The sequence below is a fragment of the Parasteatoda tepidariorum genome, chromosome 5 (assembly GCF_982258835.1).
Source record: "Parasteatoda tepidariorum strain Cologne lab strain chromosome 5, Ptep-v5.0, whole genome shotgun sequence".
NCBI lineage: Eukaryota > Metazoa > Arthropoda > Arachnida > Araneae > Theridiidae > Parasteatoda > Parasteatoda tepidariorum.
Window position 1 is genome coordinate 75906672 of NC_141759.1, and position 20723 is coordinate 75927394.

General features: G+C 32.8%; 1 protein-coding gene across 44 annotated transcripts in view; it reads right to left on the minus strand.

Annotated features, from left to right (window-relative positions):
- Positions 1-20723, minus strand: part of chb (CLIP-associating protein) — a 146244-nt gene that overhangs the window by 79216 nt on the left and 46305 nt on the right. The window lies entirely within an intron of this gene.

The following is a 20723-nucleotide window of genomic DNA, read 5'->3' on the forward strand; positions in this document are numbered from 1 at the left end:
TTGTCTGATAGGCGAAATTTATTGAATTCTCTTAATTATTAAGCATTTTGATACGCTACATCTCTGAAAAGAATATATTGCATCATACAGTAATAGGCAAAGCAATACTAGTTCATCAACATTTTTGCAACATCTAAGAAAGGAAACCTCGAGGTTTTAAATTGTGTTTTTTGAAAAATAGTAATATTCAGCTTATTCTATCTCATCTTTCCATTCTCCCCAGAGAGAGAAGATAGAAAAATATAGTCAGGAGGAATTCCATCAACCTCATCACTACATTTCTGTAGGTGAGTACTTTTAAGTAAAAAATGTTAATTATTAATAATTATTAATAATAATAAATAATTATTAATTAATAATTATTAAAAATAATAATAGTAAATTATTAATATTCTACGAGAACGGTATCGAAAATACAAGTATAATAATCCGTAATTAGATATTACTGAAGAGAACAAATACTTATCTCCTATGAGTTGAATGTAGAGTTTAAAGACTCAAGAACTGAAATTTGTTGTACTACGCCAAAAGTTTCAAGATTTTTTTTTTCTTTATCTAGGCAATTCTAAGAACGGAGCAATAAACTAAGTTTAAATTAAAAATAAATATTTAAATAACATTACAGAATGGAGGAACATCTAAGAAACGTTCGGAAGATGTTAGACGCATGATAGGCCTGCAAATAAGACATCCCTTTCTGAGAACACAACTTCTCAAAATTTATTTTGTTCTTCCAAATTTGAAAGAAGACTCACGTAATTTGGTACGTCATTCTCGCAATTTTGTTTTTCACAGACAAGAAGAGGCAACTCCTCATAATTTGGTACTTCGTTCTACCAAATTTAATTTTTAATAACTTGAAAGGTGACGACTTTTCATAATTTAGCGAAAGGAGACAAGTCCTTATAATTTGGTACTTTGATTTCGCAATTTTAGTTTTTTCATTTTTTAAATATATATTTTACTTATTTTATCAATTTTAAACACACAACTGCCACAAATCATATTCTGCACGGTTACTTATTTTATCCACTGTCAATGGAAACATGACGCTGGCAACTCCCACATACCACACAAAAAGATCTAGCACAACTATCACATCTTTTCAATCTCCCCAGAGAGAGGAGAGAGAAATATATTCAAGAAAGACCCCATCAACAAATCTCCCTCACTTTCAGGTGAGAATGCATCCAGATTCTCCGGGGACGATATCAAAAATACGAGTGGAACGGTCACGACAGGAGAGAGGAGAAAAACAAAATAAGGTTCTATGTCTTCTAAATCGCCATACTTTGGATCCAAAGCCCCCTTCCTTTCCCCCAGGGGCAGGGGGTGCTTATAGGAGAGGGAAGTTCGAATTACATGGGGAATCCAGTGAGATGGAGTTTTATTAGACATGGACAAATTCGTGTCGTAGGGATAAGTGCTTCGATTGCAATTTCAGAAGCTGGAATGTTTGCGGTGAGACGCAACATCAAAGAATACCCATTTAGGATAAAAGTTCCCCTTTTTTTTAATTTATTTATTTTCAAGGTATGAAGATGATAGATATGTTAACTAAAGAACTAAGCTTGATATTAAAATCAAGAGCAAATTTATGTAGCTCAGCTGTAGCACAACTATTTTATTGTTAAAGCGAAGATTAAATATGCAATGCAGATATAATAATCATTGTTAATATTTCCATTGCAAGAGCTTTCAAATTAGTTATTTACACAATTTACTCCTCTTTTCACAATTGCAGTTTCCTTTGGTTCAAAATAATTATCAATCAAACCAAGTATGAGAAGTATGGAACAAAATTAATTGTAGATTAACACAATAGCCTCAAATGCGCATATTGCATGCTCAAAGCTATATAATCAAATAGAAATATACACGAAGTTTGATGGGTTTAAACAAATTAAGGGCCGATCATCCGGGTACGCGAGGTAGAGCAGGATCCGTTATCTGTATAAAGCACACCTTCACTCATAACGAAAACTCATGCCTGTTAAACCAATATAGCGCAGTAGGTTGTTGAAGAACTTATTTCTGCGAAATTCAAGATGGCGTTGCAATAATTTAAGTGCAAAATATCAGCAAGACATCATTTGAGTATTTACGATTGCGGACGAGAGCAATTGGATGCCTTGAAACAGGATAAAGTGTCACCACTGTGGTCACAGCAATGGGGACAAAAAGTGTTATCTCGCGATTAAAAGAGGCCTCTGAAGCTGGAAATTCTAAGCAAAATCATGCCGGTTATCGTGGTAAGAGCACCACATGCCAAGAGGATCAAAATGTATCCCTAGTGGCAAAACGAATCAGAAGTATAACTCCTATTAAGATAGCTGCACACACCTTCAACCACTACCGGTACACAGGTTTCATCCCAAAAACCTCACGGAGATAAAATCATAGCTTATATGCACGGAAGCCTGTCCGATGCATCGTATTGGTTGGGGTCACCAACAAAGATCCAAAGTGATGTTCTACGACGAATCCCGTTTCACTGCATAACAAGTTATTATAGCCACGAATTAAGAGTGGAGAAAGAGGGAAACACGTTATGCACAGCAGTATGTTCATGGTGGGTGTGGCCTTGGCGTATTAGTACGGGCAGGCATCATACATAATGGCAAACACCGCTTCACATCTTTGCGCGAGGTAGCGCTACATCACACTGGTATTGCAGCGAGATTATTCTGGATCATATTTGTCATTTTAAGGGTGTGGTAGATTCAGAATTTCTGTTTATTAACAACAATACGTGGCCACACAAGACCGCTTGAGGTAACGGACACACTAGAAAACTAAGGTTTTGATTATATACAACGGCCTGCGTATTCCCTGGACCTGAATCCTATAGAGTTTGCCTGAAAGGACCTTGGCAGGCATGTTTCACAAAGACCATTCCCCCCCCCCCCCCAAATTGTTTAAGAGCTGATAGCAGCCTTGAGAGAGGAGTGGGACAATATCCCTCGGAAGACATCCCGGTAGCTTAGTTGACAGCATAAATAACAGATGAAAGCTTATTTTTTCTATTTAATTTTCGTATTTTTCGGCGTGACAATATTCGCACCATTTTGCATTTTAATAAATGCCCATTGCCTCCACTAAAGATTTACTTCATTTCATTTCTTCAATCAATACCTATTAATTTTTACAAAAAATATAACAGTTCCTAAGAAATTGTCAAGCAATGTAATACATATCTATATTGCGGTCCTCAACAAGAAGGCAATTTTTTCCAATAGGGTACTAGTACACAGCATATCAAAAATAAATAACTTCGGTTAGCATTACTTATACCCAACTTTCTGCTGCGGTTCAAATTTCGTCAAAACAAATACAAATTTGCCTTGCCTGAGGTACTTTTTATATTTATCTATTTTTTGTGGAGACTAACGCGTGCTGGGGTAGCCACCAGATTGTTATTGCTGCCATACATAGTTGATCATAAACAGCGTTACATAATTTTTATTTGTTGTAGTAAATAAATGTCAGTAATCTCAATAGATAACGAAAGAATAATTTCCAATATCAAATCAGCACAAAACTAGAAAGTATTTACAACTGCGACGTACGCGGCGGAATAATCAAACACTAGCAGAACTATTTCATATTTTAATCTCTTACAAGAATAATTTAAAACCAAGTCTTAGGTGAAATTTTTATACACTGATACGCTAATAACATTTATTTCATTATACAGGCACATCATTATACATAATTTGCTGGTTAACCAAAGCTGCAATTTTGCAATCTTAGTAAACAAAATAAAACTTCTTCTTTTCTCCTCATTTCTTTCTTTTTTCTTTTTTTTAAGGAAAAAAAAAGTAGCTTTAAATTTTTCAAGTGAAAAATTTTTATTTTTGGCGATACCAGTGAAACAACTATAACATTAACAAGTTATCATACATAATTAATTTTCTAGGCAGCGATGAAATCAACGAATTCAAAGTCTTAAAAACCACGTTCTCTCATCCAGATCAACCAAAAAGAAATAAGGGTGTAGGGTGTGTGTCGGTAGAAAGCCGGAACAAATTTGCGGCTTCAATTTCACTCCCTTTTCATAAATATTTAATATTTGCGACGAGACACGTCCAAGATGTCACAGGAGAAGCAAAGAAGTCTTTCAATGCCAAGTTTAATTTGAAAGAGGGGAAGTGCGAAACAAGATTTAGACACTGGGAGGATATTACATAGTGCTTGGATTGATGACACAAGATATATTGATTGCTGGGTCCATCATTTCCCAAGAGCCCGTAAGGGGAAATTGAAGTATTACGCTTTAGCACAGTTCATGTGAGAAGTTTTATAAGGTATCCAATTCACAGATGACAAATATTTTGGATGAAAACTAAATTCCCTCCGAGCTGCAGAGATCATAGGCTTATAGAGACCCAGAAATCGGATATCACTTTACGAATGATTCATGTTTTGTTTTTTTTATCTTTCTATAATAGTTTTGCTTATCAGGGGTCTGTTTAGAAGAAATTTGGGTCCGTTAACGGACTCTTCACAAAATATCTTTTCATAAAAACGGACCCTTCACAAAATATTTTAACTTAAAAACGGACCCTTCACAAAATATTTTAACTTAAAAACGGACCCTTCACAAAATGATTTTTCTTTTAATCGAACCCTTCACAAATTTATTTATCTTCATTATTATTTTGTTAATCGAATAAACCCTTTCCAGGGGGGAGAAAACAAGAAGGATGGATGTAAACGAATTAAGTTTTGTCTTCGGCAGACGATTCTTCCATTATTTGTCCGAAATTAATATTCTGCGTTCAGCAGTATAGGCTAAATACCAAATATTTGTATGTTGCATCTCTAATTTAGAAGCAGCAATTGTTGTTTATTTTTTAAAATTTAATTTTTTTAATAATAATTTTACGGTGTTGAGCATAATCTTGTATATCTTTACAATTTAAAAACTCCTTGAAAAAGTTTTTTTTTTTTTTTTTTTTTTGCTTTAACGGACCCTATTTGCACAAATTCATAAAAGCGGACCCTGGTTGAAAGAATGTGAGTAATTTTTTCACAATTTCACGAAAAACGGACCTTTCACAAAATGTCTGGACAGACCCCTGCTTATGACGCATCAAAATTCAAACACGCATATCAATTTTTACCTTTAAAATCCTAATTATGGTGATAAAATAGTCAAAGTAAAAGTCACCAAAAATTCAAAATTTCTTGGAGTCTGGACCCATTTTTAGGAGCCAGCAGCAGACATATTTTTTAATTTTATTTCTTTAAATTTTCTTCGCTCGCCGTGGTAACTTGGAGTCTGGGATTTACTGATTATAACTATACTAGCTTTTAGCAACCAGCTGGGTTAACTTTCAAAATTATTTGTACAACAAACTTTAATGGTAACCAATCTGATTCACAACACAACTGCATTTAAATGCTTTAATTCTTCATATCATCCAATCCTAACACCTTTTAATAAGTTTTAAACAATGTATCAACCAAATTTTGTCACCGTTTAGCTGTTGCCTGAGCAGAAGTACTTTGATTTCAATTTTAATTATTTTCAAGAGATGTTCCCAATTCTCACGAGTTCTTTCTTGAATTTTAGTAATAATTTAAAATCTGTCGACAGTCATTAAATCACACAGACCAATAAGTTTGAGTTTGGGATATTTCAGTATATAGTGGGCAGCAGAAATATAAACATTATTTCAATTTCCGTCAAAAGATAAGGTATATAAGAAACTCATCCCAATGCTCCATTACGTGCGTGCTGTACTATTTCCTCACGCGCCTCTCGATCGTGCCAAAACTTGAGCATTGCTTAATATATACACGCTACTTAATTTCCTTACAGTCATTGAAATTCTTTTACCTCCGAACAACAAATGTTTGTAGTGCTTAGAAAAAATAATAGATGCTGCAAATGCCGCAGTTAAGCTGAAAGACATTGAAATTTAAAGATCGTCGGAAAAAAATCGATATATCAAAATACATCGTAATGCTTTTTTTCATTAATTTAACACGTTGAATGCCATGGGGTCACCGGTGACCGGCACTGAGTTTGTTCGTAGCGCCACGGGGGTCACCGGTGACTGGCGAAGCCAAGATTATTAGAAACACATAATTCGAGTAAATTTTTTAATTTTTTTATATTATCGTTACTAAAATGGTTTGAAGAAATTAATGCAATATAGAACACACAAAAATAGTTTTATTTCTATACACAGAGATGTCAACTTGCTCCGGACGGCAAATAAATATTTTCAAGTGATAGTTAATTAATTGTGATTCTTGGTTTAATAAATTCAATTTACTAGATTTTTATCCACCACTATTTCTAAACAATTCGTAGGCTAAAATAATTCACCACTTTTTTCAGATATGTCAAGCTAAACCTTTTAAAAAACTAGCAAAATCTGTCTAATATTTGCAAATTTAGTTTGCAGTTATTTGCCGTGTGGCCAGACGGGCAAGCCATGTAAAATTAGCGTGACATTCAACGTGCTAACTATTTTATTTTAACATAGGACAATATTCTCGTCAACTAAACTAAAAATAAAATTTAAAAATCTTCTGAGACAATTTTGTGAATCATAATTAAAACTAAGCATTGTTAATCCATTCATATAATAAATACATATGGACACGTTCGCCTATCGCGCGATTTGTGAGAAAACAGGTGACACTTATTTTAAGTACCATTCTAAGTATAGTTATAGACAAAATACTTAAACAAAATATTTAATAAATCCACTTTTGAAATAAATAACTTAATTGATTTGCTTTTCTATCTTTTTGACCGCAAGCAGCAAAAAAAATCTTTATGGTGTTAATAATCTTTATTTCATTGTGTACTGAAAGTAGCAATAATAGTAAAATTATTGGTTATATGGTCCCCAGTACAAAAAAATGCGAGTCTTAAGTAATATTTTTTCTCTTGCTTTGACAGCAACATCATTATATTGTTACAAGACCAACAAGTACGCCATCCATTTTTTGCCGAACAACGATTTTCCTCGTCTTCCTTCAATGCTTTCATCGCCAAGCAAGAGAGTCGATATTGGAAGATTGATGCTACGATTTCTCGATATGACAACGACTGAAAAAATAGGATTGGTCATTTATAACTTTCTTCGAAGGGCGTAAACGAAAAAAAAAAAAATGGAAGGAAAGCAGATAATCTAATCAATCTATATTTAGTAAATGAAAATAGTAAAATTAAATTTCAATATTGCCTCTTTCTTTTCTTCAAAAGAAAATCAAATTTACAAAGCGGTGATTAAAAACATTAAAATTTTAATATTATATCTTAGAAACCTTAAGTTTTTAATTAAACACGCATCTTCAACGTAAACACAAATGATAGGTGAATCAATTACAAATGAGTGGAATGATTTTGATGTTTTCTATGTTAATATGTTTGTCTATGCAGATACAGAAAAAGAATTTATAAATTAAAAAATGTTTTAAGTATGAAAAGCGTGAGAAGCCGCGAGATACAAAACAACGGAATCAAACGGTTTTAAAGAACAAGTTCGACTAGAAAATTAAAGGTAATAAAATTGACTGCAGGAGCACTATTTTTCAATGACAATAGTATAAAAAATAGAAATTTTTTTCAAAATTTCAGAAAATTTGGTTATAAACAGCAGTTGTTGTAGCAGCAATTTTATACTTATTTTACTGTGTTAGAAAATAATATTACACACTATAATTAGAAATCAGTCATAGTTTAAATGCAACACAAATACTCTAGCAATGATACACTATTACGTAAATTTAAAATTCCCCCTTTTTCAACAAAAAAAATAATCAGAAATTATAAAAAAAATGTTGAATTCTGATGACAAGAAATAAATTGGACTAAGTATAAAACCAAAAATTTCAATTAAGAGCTTTACTTTGAAAGATGTTTACCGAACTCTTTGCCGTCGAGCTAACCGTGGGAGGTTTTCGCGTATTTTTTTCTCTATGTAATAAATTGCGGGTTAGTTCCATCAAAAAGTCCTTCATGAAAACTAGTTTCTCCCAATCCTTGATCCTTGTTCCCTTGTCTTCTGGGTTGGGTTCAAAATTACAAGGTTACTGAGTTGAACATTGATAGACGTAAACTCAGAATAGGGTCGGCAGTTCAACACTAGTTATAAAATAAAATGCAATTAACAAGGAGCTAACTCACTCCTCTAGCCGCATAAATTAGAGGGGGGGGGGCTGATTTATTACAAGCATACTAAGTCGTCCTGCATTAAATCTCCTTTAAAAAGTTTAAACCACCAAGAAAGAAGATTTCTTATCGGCATCTTCCGAAAAGAATACGAGATTAATTGATAAAAAAAATTTAAAAAAAACAAAAAAAACAATCACGGTGAATCCATTTATTTTACGATAAGAAAGGGTGAAAAAGCAAAATCTATCAATCGGTATTAAAATAATATTCTTTTTTTCTTTTGCGGTAGCTAAGAATTTTGCCTTCGCTCCGTTATCAATACTGCTCATCAGACCTATTTTGATCAACGAACGATTATGAGACTTGAGTAGTAAACATGACATTAAAAATAAAGCAGTTTTTTGGCACGTTTTATTCGCTTATTTCTATTGAGGTATTCGCATTAATGGCTCAGAAGTCGGAATGGTGAATACGATAAGGACAACAAAGTTAAACTAACTGATCAAATGATAATAATAAACTGATAATGATAAATCAGGGGTCTGTCCAGACATTTTGTGAAAGATCCGTTTTTGTAAAATTGTGAAAAAATTACTCGTAATTTGTGAATATAAAATAAACGTTAAGTCACATTTTTTCAACCAGGGTCCGCTTTTGTGAATTTGTGCAAATAGGGTCCGTTATTGTAAAAAAAAAAAAAAAAAAAAAAAAAAAAAAAAAAAAAACATTTTTCAAGGAGTTTTTAAATTGTAAAGACATACAAGATTATGCTTAACACTGTAAAATTATATTTAAAAAAATTAAATTTTAAAAAATAAACAGCAATTGCAGCTACTAAATTAGCGATGCAACATAGAAATATTTGGTATTTAGCCTATACTGCTGAATGCAGAATATTCATTTCGGACGAATAATGGAAGAAGCGTCTGCCGAAGACAAAATTTAATTGTTTTCATCTGTCTTTCCTCCCCCTCCCCTTCCTGGGAAGGGTTTATTCGATTAACAAAACAATAATGAAGATAAAAAAATTCGTGAAGGGTTCGATTAAAAGATAAATTATTTTGTGAAGGGTCCGTTTTTAAGTTAAAATATTTTGTGAAGGGTTCGTTTTTATGAAAAGATATTTTGTGAAGGGTCCGTTAACGGACCCAAATTTCTTCTAAACAGACCCTTGTAAATGATAAACTGATCTAAGTGTGACGGAGAAAGGGAAATGCATAGGATACCTTAAGATGGTGGGTTTAATATTTACGTAAATTCAATAAGATTGATCTCGCGCAGAGTGGCCAAATTAAAAAATAATGCAATTAAATCAGAGTTTTTCATTTTAACTTTTTGGGTTATGTTTTCTAATCATTCTTATTGTACAGGGGTCTTAACCCCTTGGGACTATATGGGATATGACTATATGGGACTATATGGGATTGGGATATGATCACTACATCACGACGATAAAAATATCAAACATGGCGGCCAAATTTAGTAAAATGCAACCTGTTTCCTTCTCTCCTTTTTTTAAAATTTACTTATTTATTTTGAATTATTATGCATATTTTCCGAATACAACATCCGACCAAACCGTTAATATTAGTCTTCAAAAACCAAATGGCAGATTTTAGTATTATACTAAGACATACTATGATTTCATCGTGCCTAAATTGTCTGTGTATAAATATTGTAGATCATATGCCTGACCACATAATTTCTTTGTATATAATATATAAAAAAATAATAATAAATAAAAAAATAATAATAAATAAATAAGAAGATAAAAGTCATGAAGTTCTGGTTTTTGGTCATTCTTAATTACTTTAAATGTATTGCTAAAAAATCAGAGGGAATAATGAACTATTTACTTTATTAAAATATTAGAAATAAAAATAACCGTAAAAACGCAACCAATCTCGAAAATTCCACCGTCGTCTTTGGTGTTGAATTTAAAATTTTTCTTTCGACTGTAATTTTTTAGAAAGAATATGCAGATAAGTTTTTAAGTTTCTCCGTACGTGCATATGTGATTTTAGTGTATACCACTGTTCGAAAACCGATGCCGAAAGCTTAAAATTATCAAAATAAATAAAAAAATAAATGCTGTATGTACATCTTGCAAAATGAACACTGTAAAAAATTTCGGTATATAGATGCCACAATTTTTGGCGATGAGATTAACTAAAAATGTTTACACTGCTTATGAGTGACATATATAATTCACTTTTTCACTGTTATAATTTTACTTATTTCTTTATTCATTTTTGTTTGGTTGCATCTTAACAACACATATTTCCATACGCATTAAAATCAATTTAATGCCTTCAATGCAAAAAAAAAAAATTTAGTTTAAAAAAAAAAAAAAAAACATTAACAGTAGTTATACATTCTTACTAATTCTTTCAAACAATTGTCAACTAACTCTTTCAAACAATTTAAGGAAACTGTTACCAATTTGCGGAAAATCTTGTTTAGACTCTAAAAACCTGAATCAAGTTTCTTTTAGATATCACTAAGCATGAACGCGATGTACCAAATAGCATATGATTTTGACTGTTTAGAAAAGAAAAAACTATATTAGCAATATAAATATTCTGAAACAGAAAGTATTTATCTCTGTCCAGTCCACGTACGCAGGGAACTGTAAAAAATATAGTAACAAAACAACGAGACGGCGAAACGTATAAGCGAAACTCTTAACTTCGCTCCATTACTCGCAAACAAAAGCGTTTTCTCGCTCGACTAAGCTTTCATGCGGCGCGATATGTGACTACAAATTGCTTCATGCTGGGGGGACTTAAATAAAGAAAAAAAAAGTACTAGAAGTATGACTAGAAGAAAAGGAATGTAGGTTGAAAAAAACAAATAAATAAAATCTATTATCTCGTTAAAAAATAGTTAGTAAATTTTCTCGTGTGTTACAATCCCAAAGGTTGAAAATTTTTAAATTCATTTCCAGCAGAGTTTGGAACATCAACATATTAAATCACACAAACGGGAAAGAAAATATTGCTATCTAATTAGATCAAACAAATGGGAAAGTAAATTTTGCTATCTACATAATAAGTTGCGTGAGATAATTAATTTACAAGTAAGTCAACAATTACAAAATCAAAACTTTATAAATATTTTTAAAAGTTTAAAAATACTTAAAATCTGGGTTACGTTATTAAGGGTGATTTGTACTTTCAAAGATGTTCCTTCGATACTATAAAAATAATAAAAGAAAAAATCCATATTTTAGCAAAGTCAAAATAAAATTGTCCAAATTTTTAAAGTATAAAATTTTTTTTAAAGGATTCGATTTTGTACCTGAATAAATTACTCACTGTAAGATCTAATAACTTACTCATAACATTAAAAAAAAGGGGGGAAGGGAAAAAAAACAAAAGCTGCAAAAATTTATTTCAAAATGGCACAGAAAGACAAGCCTTAGTTTCAAAAATGGCATTTGGTTGGTCGAGAGCAGTTTCGTTTGTCGATTTTTAATTTGTTCCACGATATCACACACAGCAGGCAAGTCAAAGAATCTGAGAAATTAATTCTTCCTTTTAACGATTTCGCATTTGAAGTGATGAAGAATGAACCGAAACCGAAAACAAGATAATACAATTGGCAAATCCCCCTTCGGAGGTCGTGATTAACTACGGGTACAGTTAATTATCCCATTCAAGAAACCGCGCACGCCGACTGATTCACGATCCAATTTGCATAATGGAAAAGCAGACGCTGATCTCGCTTATTACATCACAGATGGAGTTTAAAAAAGTATTACTCCAATTATTTAACAAACCGAGTATAAAATAAAACTGCCATGTGGAGATTTACGATATGGTATTTAAGTGGATTGAAAATTATGAAGCTAAGAATAAGTAAGGATCGTATGGTGTAATGGAACAAATAAAAAAGTAAATAATAAGAAAAATAATGGGCAAGGAAGGTTTATTATAGTACTTCACGGTTTTGCAATTAAGCAAATCTGTTTATATCTTTTTATTTAGTTTTCGACACTTAGAAATGTTATTTTATTCAATTTAATTTTTAAAAAATACATTAACTTTGAAACAAACTCGCCTTTGAACATGCAACAAGAGAAGCCCATCTCGACTTTTGAAATCAAGTGCTATAAGTGCAATTTAACCAGAATTTTTGCTTTCTAAGATCAAGGTTGTTTATACCCCGGGAAAGATTTAAAAAATAAATGAATAAAAATCACCAACAGCTATTTTTTGTTCAAGGAAACAATATATACATTGTATATACTTCTGGTATATACATTTTAACTTTTAAAAAGTCTTAACATCCAGGACTCTTTATTTTTGCTGAAAAAAACTAGTTATTAACTGGTTTTACTAAAAACTTTTACTCTTTTAGGGAGTACAGGCTGCCCTGTAATATTCATTTTTTAACCAAAACATAATTTATAACTATGCACTATAATTATTCCTCCAATATCACGATTTAATTGCAAATTAGATATCGATTTCAATCAAAAAAATATTTTTTAAAACCCTATTTGATATTTGGAGGCTCTAATCTTAGAACTTGTGTACATTTTAGTAAAATAAACTCGGCAGATCATGGAGCATGAATTATGGATCTCAAATACTCGATTGTTGTTAGAAAATTAAAAAATTTTGCAAGCAATTCTTTAAAATGAAACTATGCCAAACATAATGTATAAGATTTATAACAGAAGTGGCCAACCTTTTTATTAACTTGTGATTTGAGATGTATCTTCATTAGTAGATCCAAATTTTCGAAATTCAATTTTTTAGTTTCAGTGTTTTTTCAAAGACTATTTTTTAAAAAAACTTATATTTCTAATGGTATGTAGTTACGTAGTATTTTCCAATTAATTTTTGATTGCAAAGCAACGGCCACAAATATATAAATCAAGAGCCGCAAAAATCTCTTAAATGAACCAAAATATATTACATGGCCAATGATTTTAATTTCCCTTAAATTTTTAATTGAAACCTTAATCTCTTGGTTAAAAAAAATGGCAAAAAGGCGAATGCAATTTTAACACAATGTTCGATAATATTCACAAAATCCTGAAAGACTGATGTAAACAACACACACATATTGACACATAATTCCGACATATGCAGCTAGTTTCAGTCATTGCAAAAACATATTTAATAAAAACTCACACTCAATTTTAAATTAAGTCTCAAAGCAACACCAAGAAATATTAAACTGTTCAACCGAAACCTCTGCATTAAGAAAGAATGCAGACATACCCGAAAAGAAAATTGGCGTTTCAAATCAACACGCCAGCTGCATCTTGCCACTCAAAATCACGAATACCACCGCTTCACGGTTGATTTGGAAGACAGGGAAGAGATGTTCTGTGCATGGATTGGTGTAATTAGGCATGTAAGTGAATACAAGTTCATTGATGAATGGCCGCAGAATGGCACGATATCGTTTTGGCAAAAATCCAGATTTAAGAAAAAAAAATTGCACAAAAGTAATTCCCAGAGCTAGATAAAGAAAAACCGATTATTCAAGATCAAAGCGAAATAAAATGTTTATTTAAGCAAGAACCGAAATATACGAAACATTTTGTTTTTAATATTTATTTTTCAAGAAAAGATAGAGTAAAGAACTCTCTGAGTTAGGGAGAAAGACAACTTTCTCCCTAACTCAGAGATTCTCCAAACTTTTTTGGTCACGGAGCACCTATAAAATTGAAGATTCAACGCGGAGCATAAAACTTTATCTCGCAGCCTCTATTAATTAAATTGAAGAAGATGCATTAGGACAACGCTATAACGCCGGGAGAAGATTTTAATAGCAAATTCTGTTATCCAATGGTATTTTAAAATTTTAAGCTTAGACAAAAATAAATGCTGGTAAACCATAGAGTTTCTGACGCTAAAAAAATATTTCAAAATCTTAAAACGTAATCAGATTATAGCAGGATTACTTTCTCATTAAATAATCTTGAGTAAACGGGCATTTATTTATTTGCTTTTTGATATTTGGATCTTTAAAAAAAAATCAGCATTTGAAACTTTATGTTTTAACCTTGGTTTATCTAAACTCATTTTTCACCTATTCTTTTAATTCTAAATTACTAATGTAGGTAAAACAGAATTTGCCATGCAGCGTTTTCTCCCGCGGTATAGTGTCCTCTGAACGGTGGCAAGTCTTTTCGTCATTTAAACCATTGCAGAACACCAATTTGTAATTTTATCATATTGGCACTATTAAAATTGTTACTAATTTTTACTTGGAATTCGTATTTAGTGAGAAGGGCGAGATTAATTTGATTTGCAAAATGCGATTTTGTCTGTCGCTCCGATAATGTTGCCTGGTATTGTGATTTTGTTTTACCGAATAGCCAGCAGAGGAGAAATAATTTCACCTAATGGTTTCACAGTCAATGTTTTACGTAAACGTTGTTAAGCAATTGAAAAATAAATTTTTTCCCTAGCACACAGTAAGCGTAATATTCAATTGTTTTTCCTATTTATTTCGTAAAATAATAATAAAATTTATTAAAAAAATTTTCGTCAGAAATAAAATGTTCCTAGGTAATAATTTTGACAAGCAATTTGTAATATAAAATTTATTAAAAAATTTAATTATTTTCTTATTGTTAATTTTAAATTATCGTCTCAGATTAAATTAATATATTTTCAAGACGATTTCTGGGCCATATTTTATTCTACAATTCGTTAAATATAACACAATTTCAGATTTTTCTTTTCGTTTTTTTTTTTTTACTTTTTAGTTTTAAACTATCATATAAGAACAAGATAAAACATTTCTAATCGATTTTGAGGTAACCTACTCTAATAATTATGACAATTTTTGCGTTTCACTTTTAGTTCAGATTCGTCTGTTAATCGTTCAGAATCTATTTTAAAATATAGTTTTAGAATAAAGTAAAATAATTCAAGACAATTTCTGAATAGCATTCTAGAGCAAAACTTTTGAATTTGCGATTCGTTAAATGTACAGACTAGTTTTCTAATTTTCACTTTTAATACGATTACGACGTTTTAAAATATTCCAAGGCAATTTCTAATATATTATTATTCGATAATTCAGAAAACTGTACAAAATTTAAAAATTAAATTAAATATCAGACTTAACAATCAAACCACCCACGTTCCCATATCAGATTTGCTAGCTCGTTTTAAACATTCAAAAGGATGACTAAGAACTATAAAAACACAGCAGAGAGGAAAATGGGCACCAAAAAAATGCATTAGCAAAAGGTTTTATGGTTGAAGAACTTAAAAATCACTGATGACTCAATCCATGTAATGATGGCCTCCACAGGTAAAGAGCGAGGAGGGTACATTAAAGTTAAAAAAAATTCTAACGATCTTCGACAAACTGGTTAGGAACATTACGTATGTACAAACACAGTGAAATCATCGATTCAATGAACATCAATAATGCAGGAAGTTGACCCTTTTTAACCCCTTCCAAACAAACAAAAAAGAAAAAAGTTTTTTTTTTTCAAAATGAGTTAAAATAAAACACATGCATTGTAACATACATAAAAAATGAAAATTCGAAAAGAAAAGTTTGTAGTTAGGATTTTTCCTTAAAAGTTTGTAGTTTTTCGGTACAAAAGTAACCTTGATTGCCGCATTTCAAAATATAATTTAATGACTGCATCACCGTATAATGCAAATACAGAAAAAAAGATGAATTCATTCTCTCCGCATTCCGCATAAGTCATTCACTTACTATGAGAGCTAAAAGCAAATTAAATATAAATTGAAGTTCATATTTTACAGAACTTGCTTATTAAAATGGGTTTAATTTTCTTTACACAACACTAAATCATTTTTAAGCAATATAATTAAAATAATTACTTCCTGTATTTGTCAAGAAATAAAGGCATTTCACTGGACGAAATTCGCACAAAAAATTTACACTTCTTACTGATAGTCTCATAAAATTAAAAACTAATTTTAAAGGTTATTTGCAAAATAAACAAATGTATTTATAAAAACAGCGGGTGATAGAATGATATAATAAATAAATAAATTCCTACAAAGAAAATGAGTGATTCTACACTCCTCAAAAGTGAAATTGCAACACCAAGAAATAATGCACGTAGCGTCATGCAAATTTCAGGAGCGATAGTAGTGAGATGGATATGCAAATGATTAAAAAAACAGACTAATAAAATCATTATAAAGAAATTTATTCAATATCTAATGTGACCACCTCGGGCAGCTATACAGGCCTCGATCCGGCGAGGCATGCTATCAATGACTCCATTGATGGTTGCCTGAGTTAACCTTTGCCAAGCCTCATCCACTGCTGTGCGCAGATCATCGACGGTTTGCGCCATCGGTCCTCTGTTCATGCCACGTCCAATGAGATCCCATAGGTGTTCTATGGGATTCAGATCTGGAGAGGTTGCCGGCCAGGGAAGGATGTCAAATCCAGTCAGGCTGTTAAGAGTTCGCCGTGCGACATGCGGCCTGGCATTGTCTTGCTGGAATACCGTGTTGGATGCGCCCTGCAACAAGGGCAGAACAACGGGATACACAACTTGTGTGACGTAGCGGTTCGCTGTCAAACTGCCGTGAATGTGTACCAGGGGCGTTCTGCGATCAATCATTATGCCACCCCAAACCATGATGCCCGGTGTAGGACCGTTGTGACGCTCGGCGTAATGGGCTGGTTCGTAGCGTTCTCCGGGTCGCCGCCATACCCGTCGACGGCCGTCATTTCTCCACAGACAGAAACGAGATTCATCCGTGAACAATACCCGATGCCATTGGGTGGTCCAAGTACGATGACGATGACACCACGCCAGGCGTCTAGCCCTGTGTAAAGCGGTCAACGGTACCCCTGTTGCTGGTACCCGTGCACGTAACTGTTCTTCGTGCAATCTGTTGCGTATGGTTTAGGTCAGTGTTTCTTAACCTTTTTGGTACAATGGACCCCTTTTAAAAAAATTTAAGATGTCTCGGACCACTCCCCTGTGAAAAAAATAATTACAAAAAACATCAATTATTTGAAAACATTTAATTTCATTATTTTAATAGTATACAAAATTTTTAAAACTAAAATTTTTAATGTGAAGGTTGTTGCTACTTTTCCTTTATTAATAAATTAAATTGAGGGGTGGCTTTCGACAAAGCAACGCTCATATCATGTTCAACATTCAATCGATTTTGATATTTTGTTTTTATTGTCACGATAGTGGAAAATCCCGCTTCGTTAAGATACACTGTAGCACGGAATTATAGCTGCCATAGCTCTCTTTACAAGCAATGGGTAGGTTTCTCTCACTCAGAGAAGACCAGATCTCTTCGAGTGTTTTTGAATCGAAATCCATTTTTAGCAAGGAATTTGTTCTACGATCAATAAGCTCATCTATGACAATGTTCATATTATCGATACAGTCAATATCACAGAGAAAAGGATTACGAATCCTCAACTCATCTTTTATATTTATCTCATCCAAATTTAAAATTTTTTTAAATGAAACTCGAAGTACTTCCTGGTGTTTGCAGATTTCCTTTTTCAAGTTATTCAGTAACAAATTATCTTGCCAAGATCCATTTTCAGAAAGCACTTCGCCCAATATTTGAAAGTTTGCATAAATCTCATTTTGAATTCTATTTTTTCAAAGCGGTACTTTTAATAAGAATGCTTGTAATCTCTGAGTTGCATCCAAGATGGTGATATCTCGCCCTTGAATTAAAAGACTTATATTGTTCATGTGGTTAAAAATATCTGCCAGCTAAGCCAATTAATATGTAAAATCTTTTTTTTTTAAATATTCGAGGAGCGGGTTATCTTTTTCTTCTAGATAAAGTGATACTTCTGTTTCAAAAGGAAAATTCGTTTCAAAACCTGCCCTCGGGACAGCCAGTGCCCTTCTGTGTGGTACAGAAGTACCTCATGTTCTGCGTCCATTTCTTGACATAATGTTTTAAAAAGACGATGATTAAAAACTCTACTTCTAATAAAATTCACAGTTTTAATAACTATTGATAATACTTCTTTTAAGCTGATTGGAAGAGTTTTTGTAGCCTGTGCATGTCTTTGCAAAAAACAATGAGTAACAAGAACATTAGGAGACTCTTTTTTTACCAACAGGGCAAAACCAGATTTATTGCCAAGCATAGCAGGTGCTCCATCTGTACAAAGTGAATGAAGTTTTTCTCTCCAGTCAAAGTCGTGTTTGGTAAAGAAAACATTTAACATTGCTACAATATCAACTGCCTTTGTAATTTGCAAAAAAGACTCACTAAATAAGAATTCCTCTTTGATAGTATCAATTCATCGACGATCTGTTTCATCGACGATCTGTTTCAAGATATTGCAAGAAATTTCAACTATTATTGAATGTATCTTATCATTTGACAATGGAATAGCTTCAAGTTTTTTTCTCTGTTCCAGTCCACAAACTAATTCAACCATTTTCAGCGCACATGGCTTAATTAACGTCTCTCCGATAGTCGGCGGTTTCCTGCTTTTGGCAATACGATATGTAACTTTGAGAGATGCCTCAACCAGAGGTTTTTGTGGTATACCAAATCCAAGTTTGTTAATGTTCCAGATTTCAAAAACTGGGCTTTCTTCTTAGTATAAAATTCTAGATCTAGTAACCTGAACAAGGTATCAAATGTACATAGGGGATGATAAGAAATAGCACAGCGGACGTCATCAGGGGGTTGCCTCTGATGGTGCAAACTGAAAGCCGGTTAGTGGAGGATGTTAAAAATATGACAGGGATATTAGAGGGCTGTGTGCAGTCAGCACTGAATTTGGGGTATCTCGATCAAGTAGTTTCAAATAAGTACCTATGTTTTTTCACCTTTTCGAGGAAGAAAAAAGATCAATGTTTAAATATTATTGATCCAAACGTCTTAAAAATTAGGAGTAGTTGGCGGACCCCCAAAATATGACCCATGGACCCCTAAGGGGTCCATGAACCACAGGTTAAGAAACCCTGGTTTAGGTGGACACAGATCCACCTGCTCCTGAAGGCCACCGGCTTCGGATGGCACGTGCCGTGGAGAAAGGGTCTCGAATAGTCCACTGTCGAATACGCCGGTCTGTGCGCTCTGACGTGCACCTGTGCGCACCACTTCCTCTTCGGTGTGCACGTAGACCTTCCTGAATCCATCGTGTGACACAACGTTGGATGGGACTCACATTGTGCCCAACACGAGTTGCTATTGCGCGCAGCGACAAACCAAGTTCATGGAGTTCGATAATACGGTCACGTTCCCCGGTCGTTAACTGATGGTATTGAGCTCGCCGACGTCTCAGAGGCATTTTCTACGCTTTTTCGAAAGTCGCAAATGCTGCGCACAACCTCCGATGCCGTTTATGAGAAGGGACAGTTGCTGGTCTTTATAGCCCGAATATGCGTACCACGTGATCAGATGTGTGCGGAAATTTAATCATTTGCATATCCATCTCACTACTTTCGCTCCTGAAATTTGCATGACGCTAAGTGCATTATTTCTTGGTGTCGCAATTTCACTTTTGAGGAGTGTACATCAAGTAATAGATAAGTTTCCAGGGCCTGATAGAGAGAAATGGTAGCCTTGGACAGAGTACAGATTTGAAGGCCCTAAATTTATATATATATATATATATATATATATATATATATATATATATATATATATATATATATATATATATATATATATATATATATATATATATATATATATATTTCTCTTACACGGCGACAAAAAAAAGCCTCATTACAACTCCCCGAATGGCAACGCTAGAAAATCGACCAATGATTGCCGCTAAAAATGTCACATGCCAAATCTAGCTGAGGTGGCTCGCCATATAGCACTTTTAAAAACGGAAACTGAAATAACCAAAGAGAGCTCTTCCGAAATTCACCCTATCAGCTGCGGCAATCTCATACTATTAAGATAGGCAGAAGTTAGTAGTCTTTGTCGATAGATATCTATTTTAGTATTTTGTGGGACGCGCTTTTTTTCACGAATTTATGTATTACGAATTTATTTGACGATTTTTGATTTATATCACGAATTTATTTGTTTTATTATCATTAGTTATTCATTGAAAAATGAGTCTCAGTCGGGCTGTTACGCTTTAAGATTTTATACTATAGCACATTTCTAATAGGTTTAACGAATTACATGTCATTTATTTGAATTCAAATTGATTTTAATGACTTAGTATTTACTAAAAAGATGCAATTTTTTTTTAAAAAAAGAAGTTGTTACATGGATTTGAATGATTGTTTTGAATTCTTAGAATTTTGTGCATTTGCAATGTACCTAATTTAGTAGCGAGCGAAGCAAACCATAAAAGATTGAATAGCAATTTTAGGAAGTTGGCGAGCGTTAGCGAGCAGGGGGCGCAGCCCACTAGTATTCACTAACTTCAAAATGCTTTTTTCAATTCCTACTATTAGTTCACACTCTCCCTATATATATATTTATATATATCTTGTTCAAATTTTCAATCGTTAATAAAATACTTTTTATTCATACACTCAAGTTTAAAAACAGTAATACTTGATATTAATACAAAAATAATTAAGGTTAATAGGAATTTTTTTTCAAAAGTTGTAGTTTGGGCCCAATATGGATATCTGAAGTTC